Source organism: Convolutriloba macropyga, chromosome 4 (genome assembly GCF_964194025.1).
Source record: "Convolutriloba macropyga chromosome 4, txConMacr16.3, whole genome shotgun sequence".
Classification (NCBI taxonomy): Eukaryota; Metazoa; Xenacoelomorpha; order Acoela; family Convolutidae; genus Convolutriloba; species Convolutriloba macropyga.
In genome coordinates this window covers 45,577,443-45,599,566 of record NC_134471.1, presented here as the reverse complement: position 1 = coordinate 45,599,566, position 22,124 = coordinate 45,577,443, and the positions used below count along the sequence as shown (strand labels likewise).

The 22,124-nt window shown below is 34.7% G+C and overlaps 1 protein-coding gene across 1 annotated transcript in view; it reads left to right on the top strand.

Moving 5' to 3' along the window:
- Nucleotides 1-18,351: 18,351 nt before the first annotated feature.
- LOC142337704 (E3 ubiquitin-protein ligase RNF185-like) overlaps nt 18,352-22,124 on the top strand; it is a 464,852-nt gene continuing 461,079 nt past the window's right edge. Inside the window, exon 1 of the mRNA XM_075387152.1 lies at nt 18,352-18,361. The gene's annotated coding sequence lies outside the window, so the exon portion shown is untranslated. The remainder of the gene's footprint in view (nt 18,362-22,124) is intronic.

The following is a 22,124-nucleotide window of genomic DNA, read 5'->3' as shown; positions in this document are numbered from 1 at the left end:
TTTAGTTGTGGCAGTGATGTGGGATTTTGGAATGTTGCTGTTGCTATAGCTAGATCGCTTTTGCGGGTTCTTGTGTTTGATCTGTTATGTGTATCGATTGATATTGTGGTTGGTGTGTAATCAGTTATGGTTCCATCTGGAATTATATTCCAAAGTGGTTTTAGTGTTCCTTTTGGTTCTGGTGCTTTCCTCATTAATGTTTTTCTTGATACTTGTTTTCTTTTGTTTATTAGTACGGAGGTTTTATCTCCGAAAGTTATGCTTAATTTGTCTGATGTTATCTAAACTGGTGATATTTGCTTACGTTTGGCTGATATCTGCCTGGCAAGAGGGATCGTGTCCGATTCTTCGTCAGACTTCTCAGGAGTGTTGTACTGGATGTCCAAGTTGGGTTCGGAGTCCGAAAAGTTCCACATCGTTTGCTGATCGATCATTGGGCGTCTGAATACTTTCTTGTCCAAATAGAATTTTTGTATATTATTGTAGGTTAGGTTTTTCTTGTTTGGATGAGTGACTATGCTGCTTGTTTGTGTGTTTGGTTTTCTGCCGAAGTTTGCTTCGAATGGTGTGATTTTTGTGGTTGTGTTTGGTATAAGTTTTATGTTTTCTATTATTGCTGATATTTTGTTTGCTAGTGTTTCTTTTGACCAGTTGTTATCTACATTTATTGCTGCTAGTCTTCTTTTTATTGTTTGTATTAATCTTTCTGCCATTCCTGTGCCTTTGTGGTCTCCAGTTGGTGCTAATATTAGTCTTATGTTGTTGTCCTTACAATAAATTTCAAAATTTTTTGCTTTAAAGGCTTGTGCTTGGTCACACCTTAGTGATCTTGGTATGCCGTGGAATTTTATATAGTCTTTTAAGTAGTTTATGGCTGTATCTGTGTCGCAGTTGTTGTATATTTCCGCATGAGGATATCTGGAGTATCTGTCTACAGTTACCAGTATATTTGTGTCCTTATTGTTATTTCTTAATGGTCCGGCGAAATCCTTTTGGATTTCCTCGTTTGGTTCTGAAAGTGGTGGTAAATTTGTATGTTTGTTTTTTGGGATAATGGGTTTAGATTTTTACCTGTTTTGGTGCATTGTTTGCATCTCTGCGCTAAGGCAACAACATCTCGATGTATCTGAGTATACCATATCAACTGGGCCAGATAGATCATGCCCGCTTGGCCTGGGTGCGTTTTGTGTACGGAGTCGATAACCGGTTTCCGTAGCTGAGTGGGGATATACATCTTCCCGTCGTACAAGATACATCCATTAGGAGTTACGGAGAGGTCTTTACGTAAGCTGTACCAGTTTTTGGAAAAACATTTAATGGCATTCCAATCTTGTAATTCAATGAGTCTACGAATTTTGTTACTGTTTGTGTCACTCTTTATTGCCTCTGCAATAAATTGTTTGCCAAGAAATTTGTGTATATTTAACAAATAATCAGGGGAGTTTTCTAGAGTAACTTGGTCAAATGGGTTTTTAACAATGTTGGGGTTTAATGGTTTTAGTCCCTGTCCGATGTTCGATAAGCAATCAGTTTGTGTGCCGATAGTAATGGCTTTAGGGTTTGACGTAGGTTTAGAAGTTTGGGGATTGTCTGAAGTAGTTTGGTTTAGTAATGACATAGTTCTTTTGTTGGGTCCACGGAATCTTTTGTTAATGTTTTGTTCAAATGTGTTAATGTTTGGATTATTTCTTGTGCATACGTTTACGAAAAGTGGATTAATAGAGCGTGACTGTTTTGTACTACGGAATTGTCTAAAAGCGTTTTGCTTTTTTCGCTTTCGCTCACTTGTTTTAATTACGTCATCGTGTGCTGGTATATTTGCCGCATTCCAATTGGATGAAATTTGTCTGCTTTAGTTAGCATAAATTTGAATGAGTCGATTAGGTTGATAACAAAATTTTCGTCGTCTTTTGATATTGGAATTGCTGCTGATGTAGGATGTCTACTAAAATAATCTGCGAAGCCCATATTTTTGCCCGCAATATGTTCTACTGAAAAGTTAAAGGGTAGGAGCCTGTCCACCCATCCTGTTAATCTACTTTGGTATGTTTTGTTACCTCTATTATCTTTTAGGGCGATTAATAGTGCTTGATGATCCGTTTGGAGTATAAAGCGTGAGCCGTATAAATAGTATTTGAAGTGCTCTAATGACCATACTACTGAAAGTAGTTCTAATTCGTTGATGCTGTATTTTGGTTCGTTAGTGTTTAGAAATCTGCTTGCGTATGCTATAGGGTGCCAAATACTGTTGTATTTTTGTTCAAGGCAAGCTGCTAGTCCTTCTTTGCTTGCGTCACATCGGACTCTAGTTGGTCTGTTTGTCTCGAATTGTTTGTTTTCCATTATCTCAGTGAAAGCCTTTTTTATTTGTTGGAATGATTTTGTGTGTTCTTCGTTCCATTCTAGTTTGCTATTTTTAATTTTTTCTTTGTGTGAGAGGAGTGGTCTGAGGGGTGCTGATATTTTTGATAAGTTTGGGATGAACTTTTGTAAGTGGTGTATGCTCCCCATTAATGATCTCAGTTGTTTTAGGGTTTTGGGAGGTTCCATTTTGATAATTGCTTCCGTTTTCCGTTTTGTTGGTATTATTCCATCTGGATTTATCTTGTACCCTAGCCATGTAATTTCCGTCACTGCAAATTCGCATTTTTGTAAGCTTATTGCTAGGTTTTCCTTATCTAAGCGGGTTAGCACTTTGTCTAATTCTTTCTCGTGATCAGAGAGTGATCCTTTGGTTATGATTATAATTTCGTCTAGAAAAGCGTGCGCTGAGTTGATGTGTACTTATGTAAATTCCAATACTTTTTGGAATGTTGCCGGCGTATCAGTTAGTCCATAGAAACCGTTTATGAATCTATACGTTCCTGTAGCGTTGCCGCCGAGGATGTTGAAATTGCAATGTTTTTGTGTATCTTCGTGTAGGGGGACTTGACTCTATGCGTGTTTTAGGTCTATTTTTGAGAAATATAGTGTGCCTGTCTTTTGTTTTAGTTCACTTATTTTGCATGCTATCGTATCCATAAGGTGGTCTATGCTCTGCATCTGGTATTTGTTTTTGTGTATCGCGTCATTCAATTTTTTTGAATCTAGTGCTATTTTTATGGATTTGTCATGTTTTACTTTGATTACTACTGGACTGATAAAATATTCGTCGGAAAATTTGTCTAATTTTACTATTTGCTTGTCCTCTATTAGTTTATTTAATTCTTTCTCTACTTTATCTATTAAATGTAGTGGAACTCGTCTTTCTTTGTGTTGTTTGGGATGGAATGTGTTGTGAAATGTGTATTTTGTTATGTGATTTTTTGATTTTCCAATTCTAGTGCATAAGTGGGTATATTTTTGAAATATCCATTTTGCAATGTTTTTTTGTGGTGAATTTATGTTGTGTATCTTCTCACCTGATGTTTTGAAGGTTAGTTATATTCCCAGTTTCTGGAGGATGTCTCTGCCCAGTAGATTTAATGTATTTTGTGGGACGACTAGGATTTGGCAGTTGTGTACTGTTGTGTTACCCGATGTGAGATCCAGTTGGATTTGGTAGTCCACTTTTATTTTGTTGTTGTTGAAGCATCTGAATTCACCGATGTTTTTGTCTTGTTTGATAATCTTGTTTCCCAATTTTGCTATTAGGTTTTGTGCTGTACTTCGTGCGATGAATGATCGGGGGCTGCCTGTGTCTGCTAGCCAGTGGATGTTTCATTTTTGCTTGATGTTTGTATCCAGAATTCTCCTTGATGGTTTTTGTTTAGATCTTTCTGAGTGACCGTAGTGAATTTTAGTGACTCTGTAAAGTTGATGGAACTCCAGTCTTCCATCTTTTCTCTAATATAACATGTGCTTTCCGGGTCAATTGTTTCTGTTTCTATTTCTTCTTCTTCTTGGATTGTGCTGTCGACCGGGATTGCTTGTATGTTGCGAACGCGTCTTGTGTTTGTTTGTTGTTGTGTGTTGTTTTGTTGTTGGTTTTTGTTGATGTATGCTCCTTTGTTGTTTCTTTGTGTGTTTTGTATTTCTACTCTTCTTGGTGGAGTGTCGGATCTGCACACTTTGGCGTAGTGTCCTATTTTTTTGCAAATGTTACATATTACATTTTTTGCGGGGCATTTGTCAAGGTGACCTTTATGAAATTGTATCCGCACTTCCAGCAGTCTGGTATTTTGTTGTTGTTAGGTGGTGTTGGCAGTATGCTTCTTCGTTGTGTTTGTTGTCTTTGTTTTTGTATGAGGTTTATTCCTGATCCACTGGGATTTAGTGCATGGTGTTACTAATTCGTTGTTGATTTTCTGGCCTCTTTCTCTTGTGATTGCGTACTGTAAAGTTTCTAGTGGATCTCTATCTTCCGATAGCAGATCCATTTGGATTTGTGGATTTGACATTTCCTGAATGAAAATGCTTTTTACGAGACTGTCTTCTAATTTTTCCAGTTACACAGTGCCGCGTTCTGTTTTGATCGTGAGTGGAATTGTTCTAGTGATTCTCCTGGGTTTTGTGTGCATCTAAAGAACTGGAATCTGTCGAATGTTTCGTTTCTGATTTCTTTGAATGTTTCTTTCAGTTGTATTACTAATGCGTCTGCTGTACATTTGGATAGCTCCGTGTGTGGGTTGCGTTGATGAAATATGTTTGTTCCTTCTGTTCCGAGTGAGAGATAGATTAAACTTTTGACTTTGTTGTCTGCTTCGTCCCATTTTGCGTTGTCTATCATTGGACCTTGGTCCTCCGCTGCTTGACATTGGTTCTTCCACCCTATTTTTCTTTTGATGTTCCTTTGTTCCCTTTGTCTCTTTTCTGCTGTTGTTTCTGGGAGTGCTGGTTCATATATCGGTTCTTGTGTGTAGTCTAACTCTTCTATTGTTGGTTTTGGTCTCAGTAGTTTCTCTACCTATATGTTTTCTTTAGCCGAGATGGCTAGTTTTGTTGTTATCCATTTTTCCCATGTTGTTGTGGGTTGTGCTCCTTTTTCCCAAAATAAAGCGACGCCTATTGGGGATCGTGATAAGACTGACTGCGCAATTTTGTGTGGTAAACGATAGCGGTCAAAAGATCAGTTGCTTAACTTTAATTCAGCTGAATTTCACTCTAGACTTTGGCAAAAAGCACTTCGCGCTTTTCTCGCAACTTTAGCATAAGAGTATGTGACACACAGTACCTGTCCAAACGGATTCACAATATGAGTGCAACGAAAAGATTAAGTTCAAGAATATGTAACTTTACTGCAACAACTGTAAATAAGTTCTATCATAGCAATCATGCATTCCATGTGGAATGATAATACTAGTAATATAGTTTTAGTAGTGTTCATAATAGTAGATAAGAATACTTTGTTTCATAAGTCCTCCACCACAATTTTTATTTTTATTATTGGTATTATTATTATTATTATTATTATTTTTATTTTTATTAATATTATTATTATTATTATTATTATCATTATTTTTATTATTTTTATTATTAGTATTATTATTATTATTATTATTATTATTATTATTATTATTATTATTATTATTATTATTATTATTATTATTATTATTATTATTATTATTATTATTATTATTATTATTATTAGTATTATTATTATTATTATTATTATTATTATTATTATTATTATTATTATTATTATTATTATTATTATTATTATTATTATTATTATTAGTAATATTATTATTATTATTATTATTATTATTATTATTATTATTATTATTATTATCATTATTATTATTATTATTATTATTATTATTATTATCATTACTATTATTATTATTATTATTTCTATTTTTATTGTTATTATTATTATTATTATTATTATTATTATTACTATTATTATTATTATTATTGTGATACGTGATCTATCGGTCGGTGAAATAAAATAAGCTTATTATTGAAAATAGAAATCTCAACGCACAACTGAATTCAAGGATTGTTAAGGCAGAACTGCAGTTAGCATTTGGCAGTCTGCACATTTAGTGTGTGGTACCAGTCAACATTAACATAAGAGGCAATCGTCGGACGATTGCAGACGGTTAACAATGTTTAAGATTTACATGCTGCATGAAGGATTTATTAATTTACTACATCGTAAAATGAAATTGTCTTTAAGAGTAGTACCTATGTACCACTTTTCCCCTCAGGGGAATAACAAAGTTTGTTTACGAAGTTTGTTAAGAGACTTTTGGTTCATATCTAAGTTTTATAGTTCATGAGGGCTTAGCTCTCTCTCTCTCTCTCTCTCCTTCGACGTGAGATTGCACTGAAATCTCGAGAACTTGGTCGTCCTCTCTGGCACTACTTGTTGTCGTAGGCTCCCCTATCCGCCGGCGGTTGCGTTGGGTCGTCCTGGAATTGTTGGTCCTCGCGAGAGTTGTTTTGTTTTTGCGTGGAAGCGTCCTGCGTACTTGGGTTTGGTTGGAAACTCGCGATACCTTTAGGGCCTTCGATCGGGGTACTTGTTTGTGTTTCGTCTCTGTCATCGTCAGTGGATAGATTCTCCGTGAGTCCGTATTTCAATAGGTTCTTTTTGGACTTGTTGCTACGTCTTGGCTTTTTGCCTTTTGTTATTTCATCGATGTCTACCGCCTCTTTTGGTTCGTAGTCCAGGTCTTTCTGATCGGCTTCGGTTGTTGCTTCGTGAGGTGGAATCGTTTCGTCCTCGTCGTCGTAGTCTCCTTCTTGTGAGGATGTGGATTGTTTTCTATGGTCTTCCTTTGTGCCCCCTTTCTTTGGTGATTGTACGTATTTCCTTTTGGGTGGAAATTTTGTGGACTTTGGCTAAATTGGCGAAGTTAGGATTGGTATGGGAGTCTTGTTGTCTTTTTCCGATGGTGCGATTGTTTTTCTTGCTAATTGTAGCCCCTTGCTGGATTCGGCTACCGGTTCCAGCGTGAATTTGGGGTCATCCGGAATGTTCGAGGGATATCGCCAGTGTCGTTCTTTGATGCCGTGAGCATCCTCTCTTTTGATGCGCGTACTTTCTCGTCACTGTTGTGGTCCTCTTGTTCCCAGCGCTCGTCTGATATCAGCTCGTCCTCTCCCATGATGTTGTCATTTAAATAGTCAGCTTGTACATTCGGCCATTGTAAGTTTTTACTTTAGGTTTAGTTGTTATATTGGTTATCGGGGTGTTGGCACAGCGTCCGAAGTGGGCTTCGAACGGAGATATTTTTGTTGCTTTTTTTCGACATATCCTTAGTTCTTGGGTGATTTGTCTTAAGGACTGTTTTATATTGAATGGACGTAGTTTTGGATCTAGTTTGATGCATCGTAGTCTTCGTTTGACCGTTTGTATTAGTCGTTCAACAAGTCCTATCGATCTATGGTCGTTTGCGGGGGCGAATATTGATTTTATGTTGTTTCGGTTCAACAGTTCCCTAATTATATTGCCCGTTTGGCATCTAGCTTGGTCCATTCGTATAGATCTTGGTACCCCGTGTATGGACATATATTTATTTAGGAAGTGTTCTATGTTTGTTGCATTCGCGTTATTATATAACTTAAGTGATGAGATTTTCGAAAATCGGTCAATGCATGCAAGGAAGTATACTTCTCTCCCTTGTCCGTCTAGTATTGGTCCGCCGAAATTTATTTGAATCTCTTCATTTGGTTCTACACATGGTATAATTGGTGATCATTTTGTTTTTGTTATTATACTTTTAAGGTTCTTACCAAATTCGGTGCAGGGGCGGCACCGTTTTAGCCTTGTTTATCAGGTCTCTGTTAATCAAAGGCCACCATAGTCTAGTGCCGAGTTCTGTCATTCCCCATGAGCCGCAGTGGGTGGAAGGTAGGACGTCGATGACAGCTTCCTTCAGTGTGTTAGGGATCGTGAGGCGGTTACCGAGGAGGATGCTGCCGTCGTTTACACTGAGTTGGTTCCAGTGGGCATATATCTGTTTGCTCACTGCTTTGCATCGGCGTTCATCGTTTTGGATGATGCAATCTTGTGTTTCCTTTAGGACGCTGTCCCTGTTTGTCATTGCCGCTATCAATGTCGAGCTGAATACGTCTATGATTGCTTTGTCCAGCGTTGTATTTGTTGTTGAAGGTGTTATTGTTTCTTCTTTGTTTGGGCTCAGGTACGATGTGAAGGAAAGTGGACTTTTTGCCGGACTCTTTGGGGGAGTGCTCGTTGTTGGGTCCAGATCTGCTTGTATTTCTCAAGTATTTTGTATTTGTGTTAGCAACTGCTTGTTGTTTGTGTTAATTGGCAAATGCGATTTTGCAATCGCTTGCTGTGTGACGTTTTGTTCAATTACGTCATTTCCTGTCACGCTGTTTTCTAAATTCGGTTTGATTGGTTGTTTCAGTAGGCTGTAATTGTTTTGTATTGGAGTGTCTTTTGTTTTTGTCTTATGATTTTGTGTTCTAGGCACTTTGAATTTGGAATCGTCTTAAGACGTGTGCTGAGGTAGGGTTACCTTGAGAAGTTTCTCTACTTCTGTCTTATGGTGTCTCAAGAATATAGTCAAATCTTAAGGCTTACCTGACTAACTAAAGTTCTAGATCTCTAGTCTGTTACTCTTCTATCTGAGCTTCAGTAGACAGTGCACCGGCCGAAATGCTAAAGTCTAACGTATATCTCAATACTAAAACAAGAGCGGAGTAGAGAGAGAGAAATAAACTTTATTATTATATCAGGATGTGTTACCAACGGGTAAACAGATAAACATTCAAAGGAAACGTATTTCCATATTTTTAACCAATCAGGGTAGAGTATTTTAGTTTATATTTATTAACTTAAAAAAAGTCTCTAAATCTTTTTGTTAGAAGTCAATACTGACTCCATCTTTCCGGGTTTTAGAGTTTTTTGAAAGTTTTCTGTACTGTAAGTCAATTTCTTCTCTAAAGGATTTTTCTTTCTTTTTGAAAGTGTTGCTTGATAATCGTTTTCGTCAAAGTATAGAATCCCAGACATAGGTTGCCCACATAACAAGGAATGAACATCAACAACCACAAAAGTATCTATTCCAGTACCACTTCCAGTGGGTGAAGATCCTTTTGGGTAGCTCCAGTGTTGATGTGTGTGGTGCTCCTGATGTCCGGTGACTTACCTGACTTACCTGGTTTCTTTTTGTTAGCTGTTCACGGGGTTTACTATTTGTCTCTATGTTTATGTATTTGTAAGTGTTCTGTGTTAATACGTCGTATCCCTTCCGGTTGGAAGAGTTTCTCGAATTTGCAACTATGCAATTCGACGAATTAATCGAGGGTACTGAGTTTATTTGTCAGTCGAAGTCTTCGTTGACAATCAGTTAGTGACATGTGACTTTTTTGGCTATGTTATATTTTGTTACTGAATATGAACATGTATTATTTGTTGTCTCCCGAAATCAGGGGTTATTCTGATGCTATTAGTTTTTACGAATTGTTTTGCCATACTTCTACTGATGTGGGGTAACTATTGTTCAGTGTTATTCTTCACGTTTGTCGTATCTGTAAATTTTCTGAAGGTTACAGATCTCTTTTATTTTCTTTATAATGGGTAAACGCAAAAATGTCCCATTGCCTTATTCCCATTAACGGTTGCTTCATCAGTGGATAAATTTAGTAAACTATCCGTCTACGCGCTTTATTTTTTAAAGGTCCGCCTGATACGACACATTGATATTCAATCTTCCAAATAATTCTTCTTTTCCTTTTGAAGGAAAAGTTTTTGAGTATTTGCTACAAACATAGTTGTTAGTTGTTACTAATATATTACATATGAATGCACAATATGATGTTAGATTACATGTTCTGTTAGTGATGTTTATGTTAATTACATATAAGTGTACTTTGTTGTTAATATGAAAATTTCGAATTGTGATCATTCTCAATGTTTCGTCTGTTCTACCTTCTTTCGTATTTGTCTGTAAAGTATTAATAACTACTATCAAATACTTTTTGTACGGCATGTTTATGTTCTATATGAAAGGTTCTATATGTGTTACATGATGAAATAAATAATTATGTTAACAGAGTTGTCATGTTATGACTCATGTTGTTAGTAATCAAAGCATGCAATGTATGTTAGAATTGTGCATGTTTGTTTGTACACATTACTATAGTGTATTATTATGCACTGCGTTACTTATTCCTCTCATGACTAATACCTTGTTCTATTTTTGTTTTCTTTTTATTTAGAAAATTGCGTATATCTAACTATGGAAAACTTTGCATATGTACATGTATACAAGTAACTAAGAATAGGGGTAAGTCATAAAGTTAAAAAATTTTTTTATGTTTTTAGGTTCTATTACACATTGAGTGTCATACGAGTGTAAATGGGGTTCAATCATATTTAAGGATTGTTTGTCAAATTGGTTTTGTTACTAGCTTTTATAAAACATTTATTGCACGTGAAATATGCAGAGAAACAGCTATAGTTAGATGTATAACAGTAAATATTTATAACAAAGTTACAAACTTGTTACTATATCAAAACTATATCAAAACTTGTTACAGAATATTCCTTGTTAGAGTTTTTCTGTCTGTTTAGGGTGATTTGTTCGATCCCTATATTGTTGATATTCCTTGATGAAGTGATCATCTTTTGAAAGAAAACAGGCTACTAGATCCGTATTTTCATATAGTGACACTTCTGTTATTGATGCTTTTACCAAATTGCGTATTTCTTTCTCGATATCCGAGGTCTTGCGTTCATTGTTAAATTGTATCCTGTTTAGGACAGCTCTGTTGGTGACGCTGCCTTCCAAATGGTAAATGTGATATTCCTCACACGGTTCTAAGGCTTCTATGGGTACAATGAGCGGTCGTTCGGGCGCTTCTTTGGGTTGGAATATATAGTAATTCTTTACTGGGTCGAAATTACGTAGTGTTCCAATCGTGTATTCCCATTTTATTCTGTATCCGTAGTTAAGGAAATATGGTGAAGTCAATTGGTCGTTTATGTGTATATAACTTTTTGTAGTATTTTTGTGCTTATCGCGTAAGAACGTATAGTATATTAAGTTGTGAACCAGTTTCGTTTCGTGTACTCTATAATTGTTGTTTTGAACATCTTTTGGTGTCGGATGTAGGAAATTGAAGCTGAGTTGAAAAATCTGGTGGTCAAATACGCTGTATGCGGAAAGGTCTTGTGATGCCTTTGCTACGAAGTTATCAAATGTACATGTTATAGGTATTTTAAATTCGTAGTCGTAGTCATATAAAAAGCGTTCCGTTAGACTATAGAATTGTTTTAAAATTGGGTATGCTGTTTGGTGGTATTTGTCGCGTCCCATATTTTTAGTACTACGTTTTACTGTAATCGTGTTTTCAGAAGGTAGTGGTGGAAAATATTCGGAGATACGATCTTTTAAGTTGTGTAGCGGTGCCATTACGAAGTCGTAGTCCCGCGAATCAAAAGGCATTTCAAACCAATTTCGATAACTCAATAATGGATTATAGTTACTGTTGTGTCGATTACTTAGTGTTCGGGGATCTTTGTCCTGAAACCATATTGTTTCCATTACCGTTGTTGTCGGGGATTGCTTGTTAGTGGACTGGTGAAAAAATGATTTCCTACTGTTGCTTCGGGGCGTCACTGCGTATGGGAATCGTAGGTTGTTTGGTCTTATATGTTGTGGGTATCTATATGATAAACGTTGTTGAACGTGATATTGCGGTAATTCATGTTCGTTATCGTTAGGTGGAGGTGGTCGTACAGGTGGTGGATAGTTAGGTAGAGGTGGCGATTGATATACTGTATTTGGCGTGTTATTTATGCCATCGTTACGTGGTCTGTTGTTCTGGTAACTATGTACGTTAGTACTGGTTCCTTGTTCTGTTCTGTTATAAAAGGAATCCTGATTACGTTTGCTTTCTGTTTGTTTTTTCCTAGTAACTTGTTCTTTTATAACCAGTGCAATCTCTTTCGGTGTTGGTTCGTTCAACGCTGTTTGTGTGTGTTGATCGGAAGTGGTACATTCCACTTCGACTCTCATAGTTGTTATCCGGTCCTGTGTGTTATCAAAGCGATCGTCTGTCTGCGTGCTGCAGTCAGAGGCGTTGTCGCGTATTGTTCCTGGACTTGAACGTCCTGATCCTGAACTGAGCTCCCCTTCCTCAACGTCGTAGCTGAGAGGTGAATCCACTCGGTATGGAGTCTCGGGTTCATAGTCCATTTTGTGTGCCATATCGTTATTTGTTTGCTGAAAGGTAATTCAATTTGTTACATATTCTTAACTTTGTATTAATTGCAATTGATTGTTACATGTTTATATATGAAGCGTTGTTCATTTAGTTTGTTGCAAACACATTTGTTATCAGTGTTACCTTTGTTATTGATTGTTATACAAGTGTGGTTATTCATTTGTCGCATTATGATTTATAAGTACACTGTCTATTCATGTTCACAGGAATATGTTTCAGTGGTGAATCGGTTAGTACCATTGTGTTACTTATGTGTGTATGTTATATTGCAAGGAATAGGACGTTTACATGCATTTCGCAAATGTATCAGATGTGTTCAGTAAAAGAAATTACTAGTATGGGTGGTCTGTATATTTGATATGTAAATTAGTATAAGTAGGGGGATATCTGGCAAATAAAAGTATATTCAAAATAGTATAAAGCATGTTAGTTGTTAATGGATGAGTAAAGTTTTTATACTTCGTATGTATCTGCCGAATGAGTGTCAAAATATGTTACTTCATTCGTATGTGGTTGATCATCATTTTTCAGGATGTCTAAACTATGGCTGCGGTTATGCATTTTATTAGCTGCTATTTTTAACTGATTGAAATCTATTGGTGGTGGGTTTTGTATTTCTATTAGTTTTACTGATGGTATGAGGTTTTGTTGGTTTGTCGATGTTGATGATGGTTGTGGGATTTCGTATGGTGTTGTTTTTATTAATACCCAAAGGAGGTTCATATGAACTTCCCTGAAATGTTGATGGTTGTTGTTGAATGTTAGGTGCACTAGGGATGGGTGTGATAGGTGGTGTACTAAGTGATGTTGTTTGGGGTATATTAAAAGATACGTTATTTCCTAAACATTGATATACGGGTGGTGGGGTGATGAGTTGTGGTGGTAGTGTGGGCAGTTTGTTTTCAGTTATTGTTTCTAATGGTTCGATTTTTAATGGTTCTTGTTTGTATTTTCGTTCTGGCAATGGTGGTTTTGGTTTCTTCGGTGATGAAGCTAATGTTCGTAATTGTATTCCCTTATCTGTTCTACGAATAGTTGTATTATAGTGTTTGTAATTAGTGTCAATATATACTTGTGATGGTTTGTCGTTACCGTTGTGATCTGTTATATGTGTTATATCTGAAGAGTGTCGACAAAAAATGTTCTTTCTATGTTTATTATGTCTGGTATAGTGTAAATAATTTTATCACTATCGTGGCTATTTTCCTCTTCTTGAATTTGTGCTACTAGTTGTGTTAATGTCTGTGAGAAGATACCAAATATTCCTGTTAAAAGTATTTTTGTAATACCAGCTTGTTTGCCAATTGCTTTATGAATTGCAAAAGCATTATAGAATTTTATTATAAGATTTGTTAAAAATAGTATCATGCTAATCATAGCGTATATGATTGCCATTTTTCCTAATATGTACCATGGCCAACCAAAAATTGATAATATTTGTTCTTTTAGCCATGCGCCGTCAAAAATTTCCTTCCAGTTGACACTGGGTTGGTCGATTTGGAAGTTATATCCATTAATATTGAGATCTTTTAACCATTTAAGTGATTGTTCGTTGTTTTTATCGGTTTGTTTTAATCCTAATTGTTCAAGTTCTAGTAATTTCTGAGCATTTGCTGATGTTGCTTCTTGTAATGGTTTTTCGCGGTCTCGCATAAATTCATGTAGTAAATCTCGTTTTTGTTCTTGTACTAGTTGTTCTTTACTGCATATACCACTTTCAATTAAACTTGCTTTACTAAACATGTTGTCTAGTACTATTTCTTCAGGTGAAATAGTATTCAATACAGTTTCAACTTTTACAGGGTATGGTGTGACTCTGTACCTTGCCGTCCCTTCAGTGTCTATCGATATTAGTTGGTCAAAGTTACTGTGTGAACATGGGACTTTGCTCGCCCATAAGTATGTTTGTCGGGTTAGTTGGTGTACGTATTGTACTCTGTTTTTGTATAGAATTGGTATTTTGCGTTCGCGTGTTTGCGGTACATATAGAGGTGGTGATTTTTTCGGACATTTGTACATTTTCATTACATTTACTCCTTGTTTGACAAATATTGGTCTGTCTCCAGTGAGGATATATCCTAATAGTTGAGTGTTCTTTTGTACTTGCGTTAATGTTAATTGTCGAAGGTTTCTAGTTTGTTCGCATATCTTCGAGTAAAATTCTATTGCTTGTAGACTTATTCTTGAGTATATGTTACTCATAAAAAGGTCCATTTTCATGTTCATGTGTGTGTTGTGGTTTACAAAACCATAGTAGGAGTGCTTGTTTTCTTCATCTTCTTATCGTGTTCTTTGTGATGTTATTTGTTTTGGTTTTATTCGTATGAACTTTTCGTCTTCAAATTTTTCTTTTTTCCTTGTTACTTTTTGCCCTGTATGCATGTCGAATCCGTATTCGTATATTATGTAAATGTCGTCGTATTCGGTTTTGTGTATTGGTTGAAGTGAACCGCAATCGCGTTCGACTAATGGGTATATTTCAAATCTGGTGGCTATAGTATCTGCTGTGTTCATGTTTATTTTCTGTGTTTGATCATGTTGTTGAACTGTTGTCCATTCAGCGTTTGTCTCTATCCAATATCTATCTTGGTACTTTACCATGAAGGCATCAAATCTAATTAGTTCAAAGAGTTGACAATGTGTTTGTGGTTCCCATACTATTGTTGCTTATGTGAATGGTGTTGGGAGGCATTCTCCTTTGCGGAAATCGCAGGGTAGTTTTGTTCCCATGTATGATATTTCATCGTTGTCTAGATTTAGTATTATTGATATCTCACGTATTTCTAGTGTCCAGTCTAATATATCTATTCTGTTCTGTTTTCGTGGTCCTTTCATGCAATTGGATTGTGCATTTTTAATTGCGCTTGGTATCCATAATTGATTTGTGTAATCATAAAGTATCCATCCGTATGGCGGTACCAAGGGGGTATTCATATCAAATTTTTTTCGACTTTGCATTTCTTCAATCTTTTTCTGGAGTGGTGGATTAGCGATATAATTAAATGAAATATTATATCTTGTTGGTTTACTCTTTGTGTTCTTGAGAAGGTTTATTCTAGCGAGTTCGTTTCGAACTTCATCCGCGTCTAATATTTTTGTTCTTTGTGCGTCTGAGACGTAAAAACTTGGTCTATTTGCTCGAATGTAGTTGGTGTGTTGTGAACACCATTCTACTTGTTCTTTAATTGTCCCTGCAACTGCGTATGCTTTTATTTCTACTGCGCGTGCTTTTAATAATAATTGTACTTCTGTTTTTGTCATGTCAAGATCTAATGGTTTGAACGTACATGTACTAATTTTGTTTAGTTCGTAATATTTTACATTTGTTATTTCTTCTGCATCCCAATCATAGTGTTCTATGATTATATCTTGTGGTCCTGTTGCTGAACCCTTAATATTTTGTCCGGTTAATTCTACAAAGTCTACTTGTGTTTGTCTTTTTTGTCTTTTACTGTTCAAATTAAATTTGTTTAATATACTATCTGTTAATCGTTCTCTATAGAAGTTCCAATTTCGTGTCCATTTGTCGATGGCTATTTCCCACATTGCTTCGTAATCTGAATTGTTTTCAAAGCTATTTAATTCTTCGATTTTAGTATTGTTGAAGTATTTTGGATAAGTACTGGTATGATTTTGAAATACACAGTGTTGAAGGTTATCATGTTTTTGTTGATGAAACGTATGGTAATTGTTAATGGCTTTATCATTTCTTGTTTTGTTTTTATTTTTAAAATGTTTGATTTGTAATTCCATTTTTTCGTTTATACGGTCTTTGATGCGCTGCCTAGCTTCATTTTTCAGTCTTTGTTCCATTTGTATTTTTGTTTCTACTTTCATGTATATATATAGTATTATTAATAAAAATATGATGATTATAGCTTCCAGTTGAATCGACTTGTATATGATAGACCGGTATGTGGGTTGTAAAATGTTGCAAATCCAAAAGTTTGTTTTGTATATCTATCGAATTTGTATATAAATTCAATGCAGATGAAAGGTGCTGGTATTGTTGTCGTGACTATAGATGGTGTTGTAGCGTGAAATGGATGATTAAAGATAGTGTTATATTTTATCGTTGTATTAAATTTAAGTTCGAGAGAGGGTGTCGCTAAAACGTTAAGTGCTGCGTTGCGTTGGCGATGTGTGAGATTTAAAGTGTTTGTTAGTCTATTTCTTGACCAATTAGTAAGTGTATCACCAAGATTGGTAGGTCCGTATAACGGCGGGGGTGGATTCCAAGTTTTGTGGTCTAATGGGAAGAGGTATGTATGTTCATTTTTTCTAATTTGAGTTGGAGGGTTACAATTTATATGGGGGTAGATCGAATTCGTCCTGGATGGCTTGAGGGTAATCTAATATCGGGTATGAATGATGATGGGGATAGTGCTGTATTTCTCGGAGGTTGTAAGGTGTTTGGGATTTCGACTCTTGGTAGGCTTACTGATGTATTTGATGATGATGTTTGATTTGTTCTCAATGGTGGTGTAGTTGTACTTGCGGATTGTGGTGATGTTGCTGACCAAAGTGAACTATTAGGTGATTGTATTGGTTGTACCCGGAAATGTTCTTGAACAAAATTGAAGTCTTGTCTTTGTGAAAATGTTGGGGGTAAGAAAGGATTTGCTCTTAGCTCGGATGGTGTTGGTGTATGATCTGTATGAACACTTGAGTGTTCGCTTGGTGAACTAATACTAAAATTGTGTATTGTAGGTGTTCCTGTTTTACTTGGTGGTTCGGAGTGTCTTGTTTCTAAAGGTCTTATTATATTAGATTCTATGTCTGTTGATCCATATGAGACTAATGTTGAGTCTTGTGTTGGAAATGATAATGACGATCGACGTTGTGCTCGTAGAAGTTCTCTTCTTTCCGGTCGTTACCGTCGTACAGTATACGGGTTTTCGTTATCTGGGTTCAAAGTATCATCAATTTCTGGTGAAATTGGAATATTTGTTAAGTCTGTGACTTCGTTATGGTGTGGTCTTTCTGGGTGATTGTTACTTTGATTATTGCTTGATGACGCAATTTTTGCTGGCTATATGTTATGCTCCTGATCCAGGTCCGTGGTGTGGGAGGTTAATGAATGGTGGTTGTAATATAATGAGTGATGTTAATTCTTGTCCTGGTGGATGTGTTTGTGCTCCTAGGTTCGATATCCAAATTTCGCTGTGATCTGGTCTTAGATTTAATTGATATTTTATTACGTTACCGTATAATTGAGAATTTTCTGGAAATCGTATTTGTAAATAGAACTTTTGTGAGTGTAAGGTGTAGTAAATGGATTCTTCAATATCAGGAATAGGATCAATTTTTATGGATACAGAAAATATTCTATTAGACTTAGACACATACGGATGAAAAAGTAGATTATAAGTGCTATTTTAATAAATTTAAATATTTCGAGTTCTATGATATCTATATTGGATTTGCATATGTGGAATATATCAGAGTTTTTTTCATTCGTGAGATGTTTTTATTGTACTGGTGGGCTTGCATATATGACTCTACGATTTTGTACGATTTCAGTTATAGTTACTATGGCTAGGTATGTTGAAATAACCACGATACACGGTACTAGAAAGATAGTTAAGAAAAATATTACTTTAGATAATATTAAATATATTGCTATTAATGCTTCTGTGAAATGAATTATTGAAACTATTGTATTTCTACTTGTTCTTAGTTTGTTCGTTGATGTTGGTGTGATTTTTAGTGTAAATCGGATACAATGCTCCACTGTAAGGTGACAGTTATTTACTGGTGTAACTGACACTTAACGGTGCCGCACCATCAATATTTGTGAAAACGTTATTGATATATTACTATAACAACGAGTGGCATCATTACCGTTGTTACTTTTTTGTTCTGTCGTCAATGAGGTGTATAGCCTCCTTTTTTAAAAACTACAAAGAAAACTGTATGTAACTGGTTTAAGTTGACACACTCTTTAGTGTTAATTTGTTCTTTTAGTGTTTCAAATTCTGTGATTGTCTCAGTACACGGTGCTGTGTTTTTAAGTAAATCAAAATGTTTTTCTCCCCAAAATAGTTTTATCTCTTGTCCAGTTTTTGTTATTCCTTCTATGATAAAGAGATAGTCTTGAGTTGATACTTTACAGTTTGATAGTTTAACACTATCGTCATCAAAATGTAAATGACTGCCAGATGGGTAGTCAAGTTCAATAAAATTGTTTAGTTGGACTGATATTTTTATGAAAAGTTGGTTCTTATTAAATGAATTCAAAAATCCTGAGACTGACAACATAGGCGGAATTTAAATACGGTGGTGACTATAATGATGTACTAGTCTGTCTGAAATGAAATGTAGATAATTCAGTTTACCTGGTTTTGCTGAATTATTTTATGTCGAAACAAAATAATAAGAAAGTTAGATAATTTCGGAAGCAGTTTTTGCGAAATTACTCTTTTAAATTTGTTCAGAAGTTACGTAGAATCTTTTTCAGATTTGAAGATTTGAAAAGGGAACGATTTAGGTTATGATTAGATTGAGAATGAGGAAAAAAATTGTTTATTAGATCAGACTTGATCGAAAGTTTTCTCTAAAATTGAGAGTTTATTTTGTGAATGAATCCAATTGAGGTTGGCTTTGAATTCAAACTTTTCTGAAGTTAAAAACTGAATTCAAGTTAGAAACTGAATTTAAGTTTGTTAAATATTCTGTTTTCAGCTTTGCTGAATTGAAGAAATTTTTCTGATTTAAGAGAGGTTGTGATTCGGAGTTGTGATTCGGAGTTGTGATTTTTACTTGAATGTTCGGTACTCTCTACAATGTTGGTGACATTAACATATCTTCCGTTTTTCTTTCTTGATTCTTGAAGTTGCCAATTTTACTAATTTTTCTGATTGTAATTAGTATTTTGGATTGTTTTCCTTTGATTTATGAGTATCTTTTGCGGATTTTCTACGGCTTTCTTGTTATGGTCTTTTTCTTGTAATTGGTATGTTTGAAAGTAATTGGTATGTTTGATTGGTGGATGACGTTATCCCTTGTTGGTAGGTAAGATACAAATTAGTTATCATTAGATACCAATTAGGTAAGATACCAATTAGTTATCTAGCGGTAGTAATTTGTTTCAAGTAGGATTTTTATTGATAGTTTTTTCGATGATGATGATGATGATGATCCCATCTGCTGGTTTTTTCAAATCCTTTGAAAGTTTAGTGTTAATGAGGTAAAGTTCCGTTAATTAGTTACAGTTTCAATTTGTGCAGAAATGGTGCAAATGGTGCAAATGGTGCGAACTGCTAATTAGTCCTTTTGTTTGCAACGTACATAGTCGTTGATGGTTGAGGTTGTGTTGTGTTGAAGTGTCTACTTCAACACATAATTGATCTGTGTTAGATCTATTTTGTTAATCACCATCTGGTAATGGTGGGCAATGTTAATTAGGTTGACATTTTTAGCTTGTTACTAATGGCGTCTGCCTGGGGGCCGTTTGTCCCGATACTTGGTTTTTCAAGTCTCTTCATCTTACGAATGAGGTTGATTGTTTTGATCTTTTCTTTTGCTGATAATGATGTGTTCGTTTACTAATGAGGTATGCGGTTACTAATGAGGACTATGACGTCCGTCTTTTTAGCGTCCGTTTTTGCTTATGACGTAGGTTTGGGTTATGACGTAGAATTTGTTAAAATGTCACTGTGAAATGTTTAGTTAGCCGAAGGTCATTTGACCGACGAATATTGAAATTTGAACTAAATTGTATTTGTATATATTTCAGGTAATGAGTCATCCCACTCTGGATTGTTACTGTCTGGGTTGTTACATATAGGTTACAACACATGTATTGTTACAACGAATGGATTGTTACACTATTCTTACTGGGTTGTTACACATAGTTATATCACCATTTGGTTATTATTTGGCGTTTGTGTTAAATAGTTCTTGTAGGCTAACGATGTTGCCAACAGTGTCATTTAGTTCTGGCAACAGTGTTATGTGTTCTTGTCTTTGACCTTGATTATTATTTTGTATTTATTCGGTATTAGAGGGTTACTCGTTTAAAAAGAGGAAGTTATTTCGATTTGTAAAGAGGAAGTTATTCTTTTCCTGTATGTTTATGTTGTTTGTGTTGAACTCGTTATTTTTTATTTCGTATTCCTTTTTTTGTTTTGTAATAGCAGTAATTGTGCCTTTCCTCTTTAGTGTTATTTTTTTCCCTTTTTTATATTATCTATTGTATTGTAATAACTTGTTTATTATTAATGTTGATTTCTACAAAATGTCTATTCCAGTCCGCGGGTTCTCAATCGTGGAGTGTTTTGTTATTTTCAACTAATATGTTATTTGAATTTTGTTATTTGATTTAGTTGTTTATTTTTTTTGATTCAATTAACTTTAAAAACGTCTATTCCAGTTCCAAGCCTGTGAACATCAAAATACTGTTTGTTATTTGTATTATTATGTTTTGCTCTTTTGTTTACATGAAAAAACCATTTAGAATCTTTAGTGGTTGGTTCAGGGGCTAGTATCATAACCAGTTTGTGTTAGAATAGTGTTTGTTATTTTGGCTTATTTTGTTTTATTTGTTATTTGATTTATGTCTTGACGGGCAAGTGTAGCACAAGGGTTGGATGTGTCATGTGGTGGATTGAAGATGACTGGTGGATTGCAGGTGGTGAAAGACAGGTAGTGAAGATTGTGAATTGAAGATTTGTTCAAGGAGTTTGTTCAAGAGAGTTGCATCGATGATGATGAAGGAGGATGCTGATGATGAAGAAATTATTCACTATTTTGTTATAATTATGTATTTATCGTTTGTTACCTTTGAAGGTGTTAATACGTTTGTGCCTAGGTAATTTGAAAGTTATAATAGATTTTGGTGTGTTTGATCTAGTGAACGAGTGATATAATGTGGTTTTATTATAATGTATATGTTAAGGGTTAGGGATTGATTTAGGAGTATTTGTTATTAACAATTTCCATTTTGATTGATGTGTTTTGTACTTTTTGTGTGTTATTATCTTTATTATTGTTTTAATATAGATGTTCTTTTGTAACAATTTAGTTTGTTTGTTTTCGGGGATACATACACAGGTTCGGGTTAGGGAAGTGTGTAAACGTAGAAATACTGGATGTGATTTATGGAGGGATTTAGGTAAATGAATAGTAAAAATACTGGGTGTATTTAGATACATTTCCACCCATTGCAGAGCTGGGAAAACACATAGCAGAGTTGGACATAAATATGAAACATAATATTAGAGATAATAGTATGAAACATAATAGTCTGACACATAATATCAGAGATTGTAGAGTTATATTTATACATATATATATATATATATATATATATATATATATATATATAAATCTATATATATATATATATATATATATATATATATAAATATATATATATATATATATATATATATATAACATATATATATATATATATATATATATATATATAACATAATGTATAAATGATAGCGTGTAAGGTAGTCCTTTTAATGACTATTAATCGTATTAATGTTAGTGTTGTTAGTATTGTTAGTATTGATGACTAGTATTAGTAGTAGTGTTATAATTATGTTTAGTGAATGATATATTTATAAGTATTATATAATTATTTATTACTCTTTTGAGTTTTTACTATTGTAATGTGACCTTCCTTTTCCGAAGGTTATATTGATGTGTGTGTTTTGTATCCGAGTCGTGGATTTCTTTTTGCATGTAAGTTGATGTGTTTGGTTGTTTTAGTGTTGGTATTTCTTTTGTTAGGAGATAATTTTGTAGTTCTAATTTGATGTGTTTTTCTTTTGGATAGTATGGTACAATGTGATTTCTGTGTATTGTTATTTGTTCTTTATTGTTATCTTTTAAGATGTACGTTGTTTCGGTTAGTTTATCAATAATTAAATATGGTCCTGTTTTTAGGGGTAAAAGTTTTTTCGATACTCCCTCAATTTGTTGTTGATTAGTGACTAATACAAAATTATTTTTCTCAAGGGGGTTTGCTGTTCTAAATCTAA